This window comes from Argiope bruennichi, chromosome 6, assembly GCF_947563725.1.
Source record: "Argiope bruennichi chromosome 6, qqArgBrue1.1, whole genome shotgun sequence".
Classification (NCBI taxonomy): Eukaryota; Metazoa; Arthropoda; class Arachnida; order Araneae; family Araneidae; genus Argiope; species Argiope bruennichi.
The window spans coordinates 124401333-124419830 of record NC_079156.1 but is presented as its reverse complement, the minus strand read 5'-3'; the positions used below and the strand labels follow the sequence as shown (position 1 = coordinate 124419830).

The 18498-nt window shown below is 29.3% G+C and overlaps 1 non-coding gene across 1 annotated transcript; it reads right to left on the bottom strand.

Moving 5' to 3' along the window:
- Positions 1 to 554: 554 nt before the first annotated feature.
- Positions 555 to 690, bottom strand: LOC129973119 (U4 spliceosomal RNA). The gene has a single exon (XR_008784952.1). It is a non-coding gene; the product is annotated as a U4 spliceosomal RNA (small nuclear RNA).
- Positions 691 to 18498: the final 17808 nt, after the last annotated feature.

The window sequence follows — 18498 nt, the reverse complement described above, 5'->3', positions numbered from 1 at the left end:
AAGAATCAATACTCGTATTAATATCTTTTTGTCCAATATTCTTTCTATAATAGAATATAAGAGGTGAATAAAATGTATAATTTCAGGTTCATGCATCGACAAAAGTCTTTGATTACATTTTTTAGTGCAAATCTCTAAGAATAATTAGAATTTGTAATGTAAATGAATGTAATAATGTGAAGGAATGAATGAATAAATGTAAAGGAATTTTTTTTTTTAAATTGATTTGTACAAACTGTGTGTCAACCTTGTCACTATTTTTCGTGTATACCATCGATTGTTTTGAATCATATTAGATAATATTTTATATTCAGAAGTTTCTGAATATCTAAATAGGGTTTTTCATCTTTGCCTTAAGGTTTTGTTTCGGAGCAAATAACAAAATGTGCCATTTGAAATATTATTTCTGGAGAATTGATGAAACACGGTACGGTAGTATGTTGGTGGCGCTGCAATCGGTCACATAAACTTCGGAAGCGACATTTATCTTCGCAGGATTGTGCTACTCGGTATTAACATTTCTCTCCAATTGCAATCTGTTTTTCAAATATCAACTCCCGAAGAAACTTCCAAAAATTGTCTCAATCGATGGTATTTCAAGTCAACAGGGTATTGGGAAAAGTCTTCGATTAGCAATAGTCACGCTGCAGTTGAACTTCATTGGCTATGACATTGCCTCTGTGCAAAGCTAACAATGTTATTTCTAGATTTATGAACTGCAATCTTATTTATTTGAAATTTAAATAATAATAGATCTTTACAAATGGCGGCTAATATAAATATTTTAAATCATTATTAGCAATCATTTTCAAATAATCAAATCGCAGTTTTCATCGTACCATACTAAATCTTTTCTACATATCTACAAGTTCCACTTTTATAGTGCTGCTATTGAATTCTATGTATTAGTCCCGAAAACATCTTACTTTTATTATTTTCTAAATTGATAGAATTTATTTCTTAATCAAAGAATTCTCAAAATCGCGAATTGCTTTTTACTTGTATGCTTACAAATCATGAAAGTGATGCCATAAATAATTTCGAAACAAATAGATAAAAATTGGAGATGCAATGGGAGAAAAAATAATTAGCATCCCATCCGACAATTACGAAATTTGCAGGTGGGATACTAACCATCCATAAAATATGAAAATTTCTACACATCATTTCATTATGTATATTAAGTCAGAATTATATATACGCTGTAAGACATAAATATATTTTCTAGTGGTAGTAAAGTCTCAATCAATGTGTTGTATAATAAAGGTTATTTATAATTTATCGTTATCAATATTGTTTTTCTCTTTTCTTCTTCCCAATTTCTCCTGGTTTAAGTAAGTTGCAAAAATATAATATTTATTCTCATTATCAATGTTAGGAAAATTTTCTTGCTTTTCGGTCAATTTGTTATTTCAATGGATGAATTGGTATAAAACTTAATTCTCAAAAATTTGGAAAATACACGAATATGCTTTTTTCTCATTTGATGTAGTACAAGATCAACATACTTATATATTAACACACTGGCTGAAGATGAAATTTAAAGTTAAATATTTATTCACCTTAAACTCACTATTCACGCCTTTTCTTTTTGAAACAATGCCAGTCGGAAAATTCTTAGAATTCGCTGTACAATAACAAATATTAGCGTAGATGCTATTTTCGAAATGCTATTTACATTATATTCCAATGCTTTTTAAATCTTTCGAATTAAATTTCTCTTTCGAACCAGCTCCGTGATTAGGGGATACAACAGAAGGCGCTAGTTCTGCTTCTCACTTGTCATTTGAGCACAGAGCAAAGCAGATATTTTTAAAAATTTGCAGATATTTCAGAAAATTTAAAATCTTATTTAATCTAAATAGGAGATTTCTATCGCCGTGTTTCTAGACGGCTAAATTTTGCAGTATTCAGAACTGTTTCAATTTTTTTTAAATATTTTTGTCCTTTAATTTTTTATTCTATTTCTAAAAGTTTTTTTTTTCCTTATTCTTATGTTTTTATGTTGTTTTATTCTTTACTTTTAATTATTTTTGTTATTTCCGTGAAAATACATTTCAATTGAAGATTATAACATCGCCAGATGAATATAGAAAGAGGTTTGAAAGAGTCATTCAGAAATATTCAATTATAATACGGGATTAATTCGAAATGAAAAGTAAAATCAGAAATAAAAACTATTCTGAATTTTTGTAAAGAATTTTTACTTTATGTCATAAATATATTTTTAATAATCTTTTCGTTCAGTCCCTGTTTTTCCCCCGCCCCGTGACAAGGATAACAAAATAGAGGGCGCTACATTTGCTAGTTGTCAGGTTATGGAGCAAATCAGATAAATAGCAACCTAGAAAGATCAAAACGAGATGTCTTCCCGCTCGTGATTGAGGACCGAAATTTGACAGTATTTAGTTCTAATATAGTTCTTGCTTCATTTGTTGTCTTTTTTCTTTGCTTATTTTTATTTTTTTCATGTACCGTGAAATCTCTTTGAGTGACCACTCCCAAAAAATTTGGTCTCTTAGGGGGAGGGGGATGGCCGTTTTGCAGGATTTTCTTTACAACTGCAAGATAATTCCTGTAATGCAAAAAATTCTTACACATTTAATATGAAGTTTGAGACTTTTCTAAAAAAAATAGTACTTCATGTAATTTTTTTTTTTTTTTTTTTTTTTTTTGCATTATATTGAAAAACGGCATAATTTACTTTTTTAAGATTTTATTCTTCTCAGAAATAACTGTTTTTTCAAGTTAAACCATTTAAAAAACAATTTTTTTTCCGTTTTTTTTTTAATAAAATTTCTGATCACTTTGTCTATTTGGTTCAAAGTCGCTTGAGCTGAAAGTTTAGCTAGATTACGGTTAATAACCATATCGGAAATTTCCTTGACAAAGTCATAATCAGCGCCTGAAAAGCACAATAAATTCATTTACAAAAAAGTTTAAAAACACAATATATTGTTTAGTTAATTTAAATCAATCTTAAATTAATTAATTTTAGATTTGATTTATGTAAAAAACACTAACATTTGATATACCCGTCAATCAGACGACGTTCTTCGTAGCCGGAAATTGTATGAAAGCACACAAACACTGTACAATAATGTATGCATTGTTCAATATTCGCGATATTGTATAATATCGTGCAATATTGAATAATATCTATAATATCGTACAATATTGTGCAACAGACTGTGCTACTTGGGTCCACTGCTGCCAATACCTCAATGACCAACTAATGAAAGAAGCGTGAATGTCATTTTTTGTGTTGAAAAATTATCGGAATCCACTAGTATCCAATAGGAAGCAAGAAGTGCAAAAGATCTTTCTTAAACTGATTTAGAAAACAGGATATTAAGAAAACTTAATCTCTTTCTTAACCTGATTTAGAAAACTGGAGTTAGAAACTGGAAGAGATTACAATTTCCTCAAAAATGAGATGGGCGAACCCTCTCGGCGGCCGGTCAGAAGGGTCTGGGTGGCAGTTGCCAGGGATTTTCTTAACATTAGGTCTATGGTCCGAAATATCCTTGCTACGAAAAACTATTAGTTAAGAAATGTGACAGTAATATAAGGGTGGTCGTTCGAAGGAGCTTCAATGTATTTTCTTTTATTCTGATTCTTTTTTTGTTTTGTTACTTCTTTTGTAATGCAATTTGATTGGATGTTGGGTTATCGTTCAATGTTGGAAAATTTTTAATGGGCCTCTTAAAAGGAAAATTGTTGTAAAGTAACTGTTGTGCGCTTCATAAGTTCGTTTGAAAATTCATTAAAAAAATTATCTTAAAAAATAGTTTGCACAGATATGATAAATAAGAAATCACAATTTTTTTATAATAATACCTAATTATAGAAGTCAATGGTAGGGTAAACTGCAACGAAATGTAAAGAATTTTATGCAGATCTGAATTTTATTTTTGTGTCATTCATTCATTCCATGTTCTCAAATACTGTTGTTTATTCAATGTTCCTAAGAAATAGGAAATCTTGGAAAATCCCTCATGAAGCACTTTGCTAGAGGAACAAAAAGAAGTAGCACAGCTGTATAAATATTACGGAGATAAGAGTTCTTCTATTTAAATAATGTGTCTGGACTGTCAAATAAAATCAGTTGCAGTCAACATATGAAGCAGTTAGATTTTATTCATTTCTCACTAGCATTGTAAATGAAATCTTTAATGAAAACTTCAATGAAATCTTTTCTTGATAAATCTTTATAAAAAGATGCAAAGATGTTAATGTCGTGTTTCTTGGGCTAGCTGAAACGGTAGCAGTTCTAAGTCACGCTTTGCTTATCAAATTTATCAGTTTTAAACTCAATACTAAGAATAAGAAATCCGTAAGTGAGGATTGTTCCCAACCATGTGAGAATCCTAATTTTTCTGTAGTAAATTAATTCGAAACCAGACAATACGAAAACTTGTTCGTCTTTCTTTGAACTATCTGATCGAACACTTTTAGAATGCATTCCTAAAAATGACCGTTGCTCGAGACGCTGCCGCATGAGACGAGAAAGTTTTTTTCATTTCGATCGGGATTTGCCCGGCGTTCAAGAATATGGATAGTATAAAAAAAAAGATATATCAATATCAGAAATAAAAGATATATCAATTAATGTTTCTACTTTGTTTTCCGACGAATATATCAGTAACTGACTCAGATTTGTTAGAAATGCTGCGAAATTTGCTGCGCAGGTGAGAAAAGAAACAGTCGACAAAACTGATTCTATCATCCCCAATTTATCGATGATCCGATGCCATTTTTTCGATAATTCCATCTCAACTTTGAAAGTTAACGTTTCCAGGGAAGTCTTTTCCAATTCTGAAAACAACTGTTGTAGAAATAGACAAAAAATACCTGTAAACGAAAACTTTCAAATTCGTTAGTGTGGGATACCGAAGATAAAATGTGAATAATAAAAAGAGAACAATTGAGTACAGCCTAACTTTATTTTTGATTTCAAATCCGTAGTAGTAGAATTCAAACAAGAATTTTTGCTCCAGCAATATATAAGTAGTAAGAATTGAGAATGTGTATATGAAAGACAGAAGAAGAACGCACAACATTATAGCATTCATCTTGTTTTTCAAATTTTGGGGGCTCATTAATTGGAACATTTTGAGCAAATCCTCAAATGCTTGTTTTTTTGGAGCCATCGCGAACAAAACCATAACACTAACTGATAAGAACATGATGTATTGCATTGCAATCTTCTTGGAAAACGTTGGATCACCGAAAGCAATAAAATTCATGATTACATTGTCAATGAATGTAACCACTAAAAGAAATTTAAGCAGAGGAGTTACACATTTCTAATTTCTTCCATTTGGGTGATTTGCTAATCCAAGCCAACAAAAGATTTTGAGAAGAAACTTTTGCATTTTTAAAAACAAAATATTTACTTGCAAGTACTGAAAATATAATTCAGTTTAGTTACATTAATGTAACTAACCCAAAAAGGCATTAATGTCACTTTTTGAATCGGTACTAGAACTGTATAAATAAAGAATTAAAGATGTCAGAAAAAGTCAGACTCTCTGATGTCTCAGTTCTTTTTATGTCCACAGGAGTCTTTTCCAAGAGTAATCAGAAAATGATTATATGTCTTTTGTCAATTAACAGAACGACACAAAGACAAATTGAAATTTCATTTGCTGGGAGATAGCAAGTAAATATGTTTTTTGATTCATCTAATATTCATAAGATTTCCATTAAACACTGAATTTGTGACACACTAATAATTCTGTTGAATCATTTTTTTTTCATTAAAGCACGGAAATTTTTATTCTATGATGTTATCAATATTCTCGGCAAAAAACCTAAACAGATAAACAGTCTTCTTTTTGGATTAAATAGAAATTGTGGAAACTTATTCTACATTCAAAGTTGTTAAAAACTTCAAAATAAATTGAAATCATTTAAATCACAGTTATATAAAAATCAACTAAATGTATACTGATAATAAATTCATATCTGATATCATTGGTACATAATGGGATGTCATCTTTTAAGTATTCGTAATATATATAATGAGTTTTTTCGGGATTCATTAAACATTGATGGCTTTAAATAAGACCTTAGCCTCGTTCCGAATATCTTGATCACTACTCATTCATTTACAGCATTATTTCAATAAATAACACACAGGTCTTTCTAGGATTATAAAGTATACTTTCCTTTGAATTTTTTAAAAAAATCATTAAATGCCAAAAACACGCTTTTTGCTCACCATGTTTGCCCTGTAAAGAATAAAATTAGCCTATTATTACATGATATTAGCAAAAGTACTCGCTTTCTGAAAATATCTCACATCAAAGGTTGATCATAGCAGAACACCCACTCTGAAACGACCAGAGCAAGTTATTGGAAATCGGCCGGGATTGTTACGAATTGTTTACTGACGGCCGAGGTTATTAAAGACTATTTACGAGCAGAATGATATATAATGTTTGTTTTAAGATACATTATGGATCCTTTTAGATGTATTTTATTTCAGTAAATTACATAACTGTAAAAAAAATCCATTTTTTTAAACATAAGCTTATAATGATATAAAAATTAATCATTCCAAACTAATATATTTTATTCTGCATCGTTTATTTAGCATTGGTATTGAGAAATTTTGTTTCCAATATATATTACTTTCAATAATATTTTCTGAGCAGACATCTCAATTGTTAGGTGATTATTTGAGTATGTTTATAGGGAATAATTATCTGTAATGTATCAAGTGAACTCGGAAGCAATAATAAACAATCTAAGAATAATTAAATTTTCTACCAATTTTGGAGAGACCATATGATTGATCTTTTAAAATAAATTATTCCGAGCAAAATTATTCAGCAATTTTGAATAATTTAGTTTATTCTAAATTTCAAGAGAATTTCAGATAATTAAACATAGGTAAAGGATGTCTGAATTTTAAAATATTCGAATAATTTCTATCCTTGATTCATTGAAGTAATGATTTTAAGAATTTATCAGTAACGTATTCACGGTAGAAATGCGCATATTTCTTTTAACTCATTTAATTGCTCAGTATCGGTCTGATTGCATCATGATAGTCAAGGCGAAGAAAAAATTTCATATCAAATTAAATTGTATCAAAACTGAATTGCTGTTGTTTCATTTTGAACTCGAATAAATTTGAAAATTTCTTAAAATTAGAGAAAAAAAATTGCTAGACAAAGAAATTTACATCAGCATAAAGATAATTTTTAAATAATTTGTCGTGGTGAAAGATTAATATTTTCCTATAAATTTTGAGGAGGGAAAACCAAAAATGGTAAAAAAAAGTGACTAAAGAATTAATAATTATTAATGTTTTAATTAATATTAATAACTTAAGCAAAAATTAAGTAATTCAAAAATAATTTATTTCAACTTATTCTATAATTATAATATTAACCCACAATTTGAATTTGAAAGTTCTAAAACTGTACAAAGTAATTAACATTTTGAAACAAATTTTGATGCAGAAACCAAAAGAAAATATATCATTTTTTATGTAACGAAATTAATGTGTCAGATTCCTAAATTCAATTGTTAAAACGGAGCTACATATAGTGATTCTCTAAAACAATTCTTAATAAAATTCTTAAACAAACTTAGTTATAGGGAATATTATCTTTATTTTAACAGTGTGATTTATAAATTTTTGAGTCTACATCTTATTCGATTGCATCATTCGTTGCTTTCTGTTAATAAAAGATTTTTCTTTCCGAAATTTATAAATTATTTGTTAGTTTAAAAACATTGGAGGGTGAATGAAAATAGAGGGAAAGATTTTTTTTTTTTCATTGTGTATAAAAGTAATTGGGAAAAATATTTAAAAATTATAATATTACTTATTTAAAATTATTTTCACAGAAATGCATGTTTCTTCAAATTTTAAAGTGTTATAAAATGCTACTCTGTCGTAATAAGCACGAAGTTATTGTGAGAAGTTCAAACTTCGATTAATTTTTAATTAATTAAAAATTCAATTGAAAAAACCTTTTCTATTGAACACCAATTGCGCTAAATCTGATTATGTAAAAAAAACACCTTGTAATTCTAAATATAGTACTCTTCATTGTACAGAATTCAGAAAAATAAATGCATCGGGCATGTTGTTCACCATTGTTTTGTTTCATTTTCTTAAATATTTGAATGTCGATCGGTTCATCACGAGATCAGGTTTTTTTTTCCTCAGAAAAATTACTTAATTAGGAGAAAGGGTCCATTATATATTTAGAGGCAATTGAGTTTAAATGAAATTAATATAAATAAAACTGAAGGCGGACATTAGTTGATGGATATCGTCAGACAAATCAATGTCCTCCAGGTACTGATATGGTAAAAAAATTTCCTGGACTTCATTTAGTACTCTTGATGACTGACATGTGCTGTTTCTTGTGTGTATTACACATGCCTGTCACATTAAGTAACGGTTATGTTATGTTACATATCTTACATTATATTATTTATATTACGTTTATTTATTTATATTACGTTTATTTATTTATATTACGTTTATGCATTTAAAATCCTTGTAAAGAGATATATTGGTTATCTGGATTAACATTAAGAAATATAAATCTGACAAATAAAATCTGAAACACATTCTGCGTGTTCTCCAGACATCATCCAAGCGAATTTAAAAGAATCATCGACCCTAAGATTCAATAAATAGCGTTGTTATATTACATAGGGATTTTTTTTTTATTTTATAATACTTAGTTATTATAATTCAAAAGTTCTTCGTTTAAATTGGATATTATAATGTTTTTTTAGATTTAAATACATATCTTATTCTTTAATCATTTTACATGTAAAAAATCTTATGATAATGAGGTAAGAACAATGCTTTTAAAAGCTCAAGGGTTGAGCACGATGATACAAATAATGCAAAATGCAGTATCATAAGCATATCATAAACTCGCTTTTAGAAAATTCATTCACATCAATAACTTCTAGATTACAGGAGAATCACTGGCAATTACTGAATCGCTTTATATATTCTTGTAATTTCTGGAAAATATATTTTATTTTGGTTATTTGATAATTTGTCGGCTCTAGCCTTCTTGAAAAATATCATAATTCCTTCTCCAAAAATTATCCATGGATAGGTTCCAAAGTGTAAACTTGTCCTAGAATAAGAGAATTCCACTTATGTTAGTTCTCAGTCATTCAAACATCAACTAGGATGAATTAGCGGATCTACTGACAAAGGAAAAACAGGAAACTCTCTTTCTAATGAAAGGCTTCCTCCCAATGATATTATTCCGAATCTAAAATACACTTAAACTCAGATAGCATTTGATAATTTACAAAATAGTAGGTACTTAAACTTTCTAGGAAACATCCCAGGCTTTGACCCTATTATAATCTGCACAACAATAGTCATTGTTGCTAGACTTATCACCAAGATGACAATAACAGCAATGCTTTTCTATCTTTTATACTTATGTGATAATCGCCTTTCCACTAGCAAAAAGGTAGCAATGTCTATCCACACTGACCCCTTTAACATTTTACGTAATATTGACTCATCTCAGTATTATGTAAAATAATTTCGAACTACAGAAACAGATGTTAGACTGTACTTCTTCACCATATACAGAATGACATCTCATTTAGTTTCCCATAGATGGTAAATACAACTTTCGTGTTTCGTTTTAAGACCTTATCTTTATTAGTATCTCTTGACTGTGACTGCTTTGTGAAACAGGGGATGAAAAGCTTTGTTGTCATTTTCTTGTGTACCTACCCAGCATTTCAGATAGAAAGCCACAAATGCAGAAACTTATCGTTTTTCAGAAATCTTATTTTGAAATGCCACTGCCAAACGACATAAACTTTCCAAAGTTAAATTCCCCCATAATTCTAAATGACGATTTATTTCTTCTATATTTAAATTTTCTTCTATAAAATAGCTATTTTTTGTTTTATTTTACTGAAGTTAAAAATTCATCATGTATTTTATGGTTCCACATGTAAGTAGAATACTGAAATCTAGTCGGATTATTCCTTAATATATCTGTAAAAGTATTTAAAATTTGAATATTTCCTTTAAAATATTTTGATTCGATATAAAGAATAAATTTAAGGCGAACAATGAAAACATAAGAACAATAATGAAACATGAGAAAGAATAAATTTAATGAGAACGATAAATGACAATTCTAATCCTTTGTACTATTATTTTGAACATTCATTTGGTTAACCCTTACCTGGGGAGGTGCGAAATTTCAGACAGCTAACGATAGACTTTCGGTCACCCCTATTCTATTTTTAGCTCGATCCAATGGATTGACCCTTTAACCTCCTGTTTCGTGACCTTCAATACACGTGCAATTTTTCAGCCGGTTTCAGCGGATGCTTTTAAAAATATTTCAGCTATTTCTTTGCGTGACGTTTGTAAGACCGCACTCTCCCTTTTTTAGTGTTCCGATATTAAACAAGGCTTAGCAGATAGCGCTAAAACTTGATTCTCGAAATATCCAACCTACTGATCCTCGTTATGAAGCAAAGCTCCAGAGACTTTTAAATGAAGCATAAAGTGATTTAAGTGATTAGGATAATTGTAAAGAATTATTTATTTTTTATGAATGTTCACATTCGGCTGATTCTGATATATATGAAGAAATATAATTAATTTTTCTAGTGATAATGTATTTTGGAAAATTAATTTTCATGTTTTTGTCAGAAATGGAATTTCTTAAGTTATAATAAAAAGCATTATTTCAAAAAATAACGGCATTTATAAAGCGTTTATATTAATGAAGTCATTGATTGTAACCCTCTTGAATCGCTCGTGTTTATCCAGCAAAGTGAGGGCTACGAAGAAAGTATTTGAAATATTCAGACATAAACAACGTACGCATCATAAACTAATGCCATTCAAGAAATTGGGTTCCGCTGCTCTTTTACTAGGTGAAAGTTTTTTGGGTTTTCTATTTGTGTTTTTTCATGTTATATAAGGTGAATAGGAAGTGCCATATATAATAAATTATGAATGAATTAATCAGAATGACGATGAGCGTAGTGAAATTATCTAGCCTAAATAGCAGAGTTAAGCAGCATTATTTTTAACCACCCACCCTTAATTTAGGTCGTATGATAATTCTGCTACCCCTCCTAAGCAGTGGCTATCAGATAAACTAATCTCCAATCCATATGGTGATCAATACGCAATACAACATAATATTCATTTAATTCACTTTCCTGTATTCATTTTAACACGCAACATTCATTCATTTAACATTAATTTTTACACTGATTCCAAGTTTCCGTTATAGATATTAAAGGCGAAGAACTAAAGCAGTTATTACAAGTTAAAATGTAGCCGACTAAATAGCGAAAAATTTAAGTAAATATTAAATTATTTTTCATTTAAAATCTTTTAAATTTATCAATCATTTTTTTTTCATATTCTGGGCGCAACTTTGGGTACTTTATTTCTAAACTCCGGATAATAAAACCATGCAAAATCTATTTCGACATCTTTGAATGTCAAATAATTAGTTTTTAGTAATATATTTTTTTCCCTTGCAAAGTACAATTAGAAAAATGTATATAATTGTACTTTGCAAAATCAAATTTAAACTCTATAAGACGTCCGTAAGTAATTATTATTCCAAACAATGTGAAGATCACATCTTTTCTGTAAGAACTATTATCATAACAAGATAATACGAAAACTTTCTCATCTTCTGCTGATCTATTTAATCAAATAGGTAAATAAAATCAGTCTCCAGAACGATCATTCTTCGATATGCCGTCTCACCAGATGGGGAAAATTTTCCATTTCGATAATTTTTCCACCATTAAGGAATATGAATACTCTTGACACTACAGACCTCCAAAAAAAATGGTTGATGATATTGTCTTGTTTTCTAATAAATATATCATTAAATCATTCAAATTTGTAAGACGGTCTACAAAATTACCATTTATTTGATGTATTAATAATTTATAAATAAACATTTAAAACTATTTTTAAAATACTTTCTTTTTCTCAGAAAATATAGATTTGAATTTCTTGCTGCATATATTCAAGCAGCCCATTTTGGGAAAAATCCTTAAGAACTAATAAAAATGGATGTCATATTTAAAATCAACGCACTAAATAATATAAAAATCCTTCAAACACTTTTTCAGGAATCAAGAATAGCAAGTCTGTTGGAATTTAAAAATTATTCTTTTACCTTTGCCCACGAAATGGGAAAATTCCTAGAAAATAATTAATTATATTAATTAACTCTGTTAATCAATCTTTCTTTTGCCTAAATTAACTTGTATTTTAGAAGTGTATTTCTAGAATTGTATTGTGGTTAATTTAGAATTGTATTATAGAATTGTATTTTTCAATATTGTGAAGATTTTATTTAGTTAACAAAGTTGGACTGAAAAAGTTAAACTTTTCTCGGAAATCTCTTTTTAATTTCATTTTACCGTCCTCTATCGGGGACTTTCGAAATTATTTATTTTTTTTAATGAAAGAGACATCAATTTCTTTCAGATTCAATGCCTCCTGCCGACATCTTTTCCGCTTTTTTGCTTTTACTGAAAATTATTACAATCGTAGCATTTTTAAATCGCATGTATATATATATTTTTTTCTGAAACATAAAAACGCATGAAGATGCAAAATGTTCAGAACTATGAATTTTCTTTATTTTTCTTGAAAAGCTAACATTTCTTCATACACTTCATTATTTCATCTATAATTAGAAAATTGAAATTATGTACTTGTTCTTAATATTTTAAAAAAAACTTAGCTTTCATTTTAAGCATTGCTATTAAAACTATTTTGATTGAGTATAATGAATAAACTGAGTGAGAAAAACGAAAAAACAATATATATATATATATTGAAAAATATAATGAATAAAAACTTAAAGAGGGTAAGAATACATTTATTCACCAAGAAAAGCATATTTATAAATTTAAGATTGGAAATATAATGTTTTTTTATGTAATTAATGAAGAATTCATGAAAACGAAAGAAAAAGAGTTTTTACGTGGAAGAAGTTTCCCTGAAGACACTATTATTTACAGAATTTCTAAATCAATTTTATAAGAATAATTACATTTTGAGTAATCTTTCACATTACAATACCACTATATTTAAACAACGTGTGCTTCTGCAGCAATATTCGAGTCATTCTTGAAAATGCCAAATGCAAACGTCAATTACAGATAAGAGTTATCACACAAGGAAGATGCAAATCATCTTCCGTGCTCGATAGCTCTTATCTGTATATGATGTTTCCATCTAACATCTTCGAGAATTGCTCCAAAATCTGAAGCAGCAAAATGAACTCATTACTGAAACACTGCCGATGGTCAGTGAGGCACAGATTTCATTCTGGAATTTGAGAAACGATCGCAGCGACCCACATGTTGAAAATAGTTACGATCTTTCAATCGTAATACTCGGAATGAAAGCATGAAATTTAGAAAATTCAAATGAAATACAGATTCAGTTCTTTTAAATATGGTTATCACTTTTACTAATTGTTCTATATGGCTTTTAATATTTCTCATTTTTTAAAATTATTTTTTCGCTCATTTCTTTATTTACAAAATCATTCTACCGTGAATATAATTTTTGAACCATTAGATAAACTGTAATGCAGAATAATTAATTCAGAAAAGAAAATTGAAATAATTTTAATTAATTATTAAAGATTTTTGATTTCTGCATAGCGGATATTCACTGCTTTCCATCGGAAGTAAGCACGTCATCTTTTTTGAATACCGATAGAAAAAAAATTGTCATATTGCGAAGATATTAACATTATTTAAACCTATTTTTAGATGCCATTAGGATATACAGTACTGTGCAAATTAATTGGGATAAACACAAAAATGTTCACAAATGTTGTTTAATTAGTATAGATTAACTTACATACACAGTATAGCAATCTAATACAAAATATGGCCTCCTCTAGCTTGAATGAGATCCTGTACACGGTTTGGCATGGATTCCACTAAATTAGAACATAAATTTTTGATCTCGTCATCACGAAACCAAACTTTTATAGCATTATCAATCATTGTTTTCTTTGTTGAGCAGTCCATTTTACTCAGATGTCTCTTTACAATGCTCTACAAATTTTCGATGGGATTTACATCAGGAGAATTACCAGGCCAATCCAAAACTATTATTTTCTGTTTTTGAAAAAAAATTTATTGTTAGCTTAGAAGGATGGCATGAAGCAAGGTCTTGTTGAAAGATACCAACACTACCAGCGAACGTTTGCATCATAGGCACAATTTTACTTACTATTATAGAGATGTGTTGTTTAGAGTTCATCATCCCATCAACTTGTACTAAGCTACCAGGTCTTTCAGAAGTAAAATAACCGTAAAACATCTGTTTCTGAGGGGGCTTAACTGTTTGAATAAGATGTTGTTCCCTGATGGGTTCTCCACCACTTCGCCTGACAAATCTTCGTCGAAACCCTTGCACAAGAAAATGCATTTTGTAGCTGAATACAACCTTCTTCCAATCTTGTGCAGTCCAGGATTGATATTTCCTATCCCAATCCAAATGTTTTTTCTTCATTGCAGGTGTTAATAACTTTTTTTCTATTGGTTTTCTTGCAAATCTCCCAGCTTCACTAAGCCTTCATCGAACTGTCGATGAATCCACGCTCACATCAGCAGCTAATAATTCTCTCTGAAGATCTCCACTTGTTTTGTAAGGATGCATTGTACTATTTCGTACAAGAAATTTGTCTAGTCGAAGTGTGGTCTTGCGTTTGTGTCCACATTCACTATTTCATTTTGGAGACACTGCCACAAAATTCTTTTGTTGATTAATAATCCTAGAAACACTGGATATTCCAACTCCTATTACTGCAGCAATATCCCTCACACCATTGAAGTATGCTGAATAAGAGTAACAATTCTATTCCTTTTCCTGGGAATGATATCCATTTTTTTTTTTAATACACGCCAGAAGGAGACAAGCGACCACTTTTTACAGCAACTGAAGGGAAAAATTTTCGACATGTCATGATCACGTGGTCAAACCGGTTTAGACTAGTCAAGGGCAGTCACACGTTCTAAGAAAATCCAGTTGGAAACGGTTTGATGCAGAAAATCCCCTAGAAAGGAACAATTTTCTTAAAAAATTTGTTTGTCCCAATTAATTTGCACAGTACTGTAAAGAGTTAAGTTCCAGATATGAATTGATTATTAATATTCGTGTTAATAGATTAGGAAATTTATCTGATTATTCTTTTAATTGGGAATACCTTAATTAATAGGATAAAAGCCATAGAGAAGAAAAACAAAAGTCTCACTCTCATCAATAATAACAGAAACTCGTTTCACATCGCAATTCATTTAGACTATAGTGCCATATCTCAGAAATAATAGAGATCGTTATTTTGACATAATGGATATATCTAATACTATATGGTCATGACAATCATATAAACAATATGCTACTTCTTTTTTGTTTTTGGATAAATATTGAAAAATTCAAGAAAACATAATTTTCTATATGCATTTTTAATATTCCTTCTTAAGCAGTTGTGAAATATTATTTATATCAGTTTATGCTCCTTTCTACCTCAAAAATTTTCTTTAATACGATATTTAGTTAACAGAATAAAAATTTTACAATATAAATACTTTATTAAAAGAAACGATAATATTAATGATAAAAAAATCCATCATATGAAAATTTTGTTAAAAAATTATATAATTGGTATTAAGTAGCAAATATACTCTTCTTCTCTTCACACATGTCTTATTCTACAGAGGGAACAGTCTACAATTATTAAAAGAAAAAAAATCATTGCAAGAGTCACAGTTGAAGGCACTAGCCGGATGTCAGTGTGCTACAGCTACAATGACCATCTCCACTCTGTTGCTACCATATTTTGTTATCAGAATAAAAATTTTCCTATTTAAACACTTTATTAAAAGCAGTGATATCAATGCTGAAAATACCCGTCATTATGATAATTAAAAAAATTATATAATTAATATTAAGTTGCAAATATTAAAATCCCACAATTCTTCGATACCACAAACGAAAAGTATACGTTTCTTTAATCAAAAACGAAGAACATATTCTAAAATTCTAAATTTTCTTTAGTTCAAAACATGAATGAATAAAAATTTATCTCTTTTTAAACATACTTGCTATCATCTGAAGTTAAACTGAATAATACTCATCTGGAATCTTCATAAATAAAACATTTTGAATTTCTCTTTCCTGTCGACATTTTTGTATTCCGATTTTCGGCATTGCATACATGTCGTTGGCTTTGAAAAAGCAAGCAAACGGGTACATTCATGAATGAATATGAATAAAATAAATAGTCTAAGCAAATACAGAATAAATAATCTTAAAATGCTAAAAAATAAGCAACCTGTATATAATATTTCCATATCACGTCTCGTCCCAATAATCTAGAGCTAGGCTTAACACAAACAATTTGGTGGCGAGGATTTCGGTTTGTAGTTTCTGAGCCCATGCATGAGAGGCGCTGCGATCGTTTAAAAAATTACTGAGTGAAATCTTTGATTCCATTCTGCTCTTTCTCTACTGTTATAACATTGTGGTATTTTCTAATTACTAAATTAGCAAATAATCTATTAAATTATTTGTTTGTTTTAATTAAAAAAGAAATGAATCTAATACTTACTGTCAACCTCGGAAGTTTAATTATTAGTGTAGCACTTCTTTTCCTCTTGAGCAGAGAGCGTCCCCTTGTGGCGTTTACAGACAAGCAGTTGAACGGGAGACCTGCATCCTGAGGTTGACTTTTTCCCTGTGCGCAACACTCGCGCTAATGCCGAATGCTTTCGGTTGGAAACGGTGGAATCCCTCCACCATACTGTTTACTTTTACCTAATTGTCTATGTGTGTTTGTAAATTTTGTAGTGTAGCTATGTTTGTGTAAATTAAAAATATTGTATTTAAAACCGGACAGTTCATTAGAAAATCGCAACACACTCACTATATTAGTTATTTATTTTAAAACTTCTTTGAAGAATATTTCATTCAAAATAATTATATATGACAGCGGAGTGGTATTTATAAAGAAAAGAAATTGATGTTATAAAAATGTATTTCAGACAAAAAAAAAGATATTTTTCTTAAAGGCACTCACTTGCTACTAAAAGTAGCTGTCTACAAGATGGTAGAATAACAAGACACATAATTTAAAGTCTAAATTTAGTTCTTAGAATGTTTTTTTTTTAATAAAAAAGATATTTGATTGATCTATTTTGTAATCGCATTCTGAAACTAGTTTACCGCCTTTGAAAATTCTTGGGTATTTTTAGAATATATGAGCATAAAAATAAATTTTCTTTGGTATAAAATACAGATTCATTTGTAATGCACAAATTTATTTCAGGCTTAAAAAATTGCGTATTTTTATGTAACTAAAGTATTCCAAATAATATTCCAAGACAATAAATTCATTTGGCAGTATTTTGAGAACATTTATGATGGCATTTATCTCTAAGATCAAATAAAAATATCTACTTTGTTTGTTGAAAAAATGTAAGAGTAAAAAAAAATTACACAAATTTTTAGAGCGCATGACTGTGTTGTTGCTGTTTATTCTAGTTTTTATATCTTAGACGGGAATGGTTCTAAATTTATTGAAATTTGATGTATTATTGAATTCTAAATTTATTCTAAGGGAGATACGATAATATACAGTTTGACGAATGTAATTAATTTCCTGAGGAATTCTACGTGAACCTTATGATAGAAACAGCTTTTCTAGGCAAAAGAGTAAATGAGGTTTGATATTTTGAAAAACACTTGGCAAATTTTACATCTATTAGTTTTAAACATTTCGTGCATTATAAACATGCGAGTCAGTTATTTTGTAATGAGTTCAATGGTGTTTAATTTTTGTATAAAGACGAGGTGAGTTATAGTTGGAAATGTACATGGCTTGGGATGTAAAATTGAAAATGTATCCAAGGAAATTATTTATAGTTAATTACTAATGTTCTACCGAAAATGGGGGGAAGGGAAAGAAATAAATACTAAGGTATTTTTCTATCACTGTCACGACAATAGGAATTGATTCCATGTCCAGTATGTTAAAGTGGCATTTTTATTTCCTATTGATTCCGATTTGTGAAAGTGATTGTGGATAATACATGCCACGAATGGTCACAGTGAAAGAGAGTCGAAAGTTTCACTCTGGAGTTTCATAAACAATGGCAGACCTCACCGGTAACACTCTAGAATTACGGACGTTAATCGTCGCCTCCAAATTGTATTATTCTTTTCAGTATTCCTGATTTTATCGATTGAGAGGAGGCATGTTAAGCGTGATGTGATATGTTTTGTTTACTCTTTGGAATTTTAATAGTTATTTTGGTTCATTATTTCATATATATTTATTATTTTTGACTTGGATTTCTTATTTTATTTCGATTATTTTCGTATGTACTGCTTTACTTGTCCTTTCAGAACCAGCGACATACATGCAAATACCGAAAATATTAGAAATATGAAAAAGC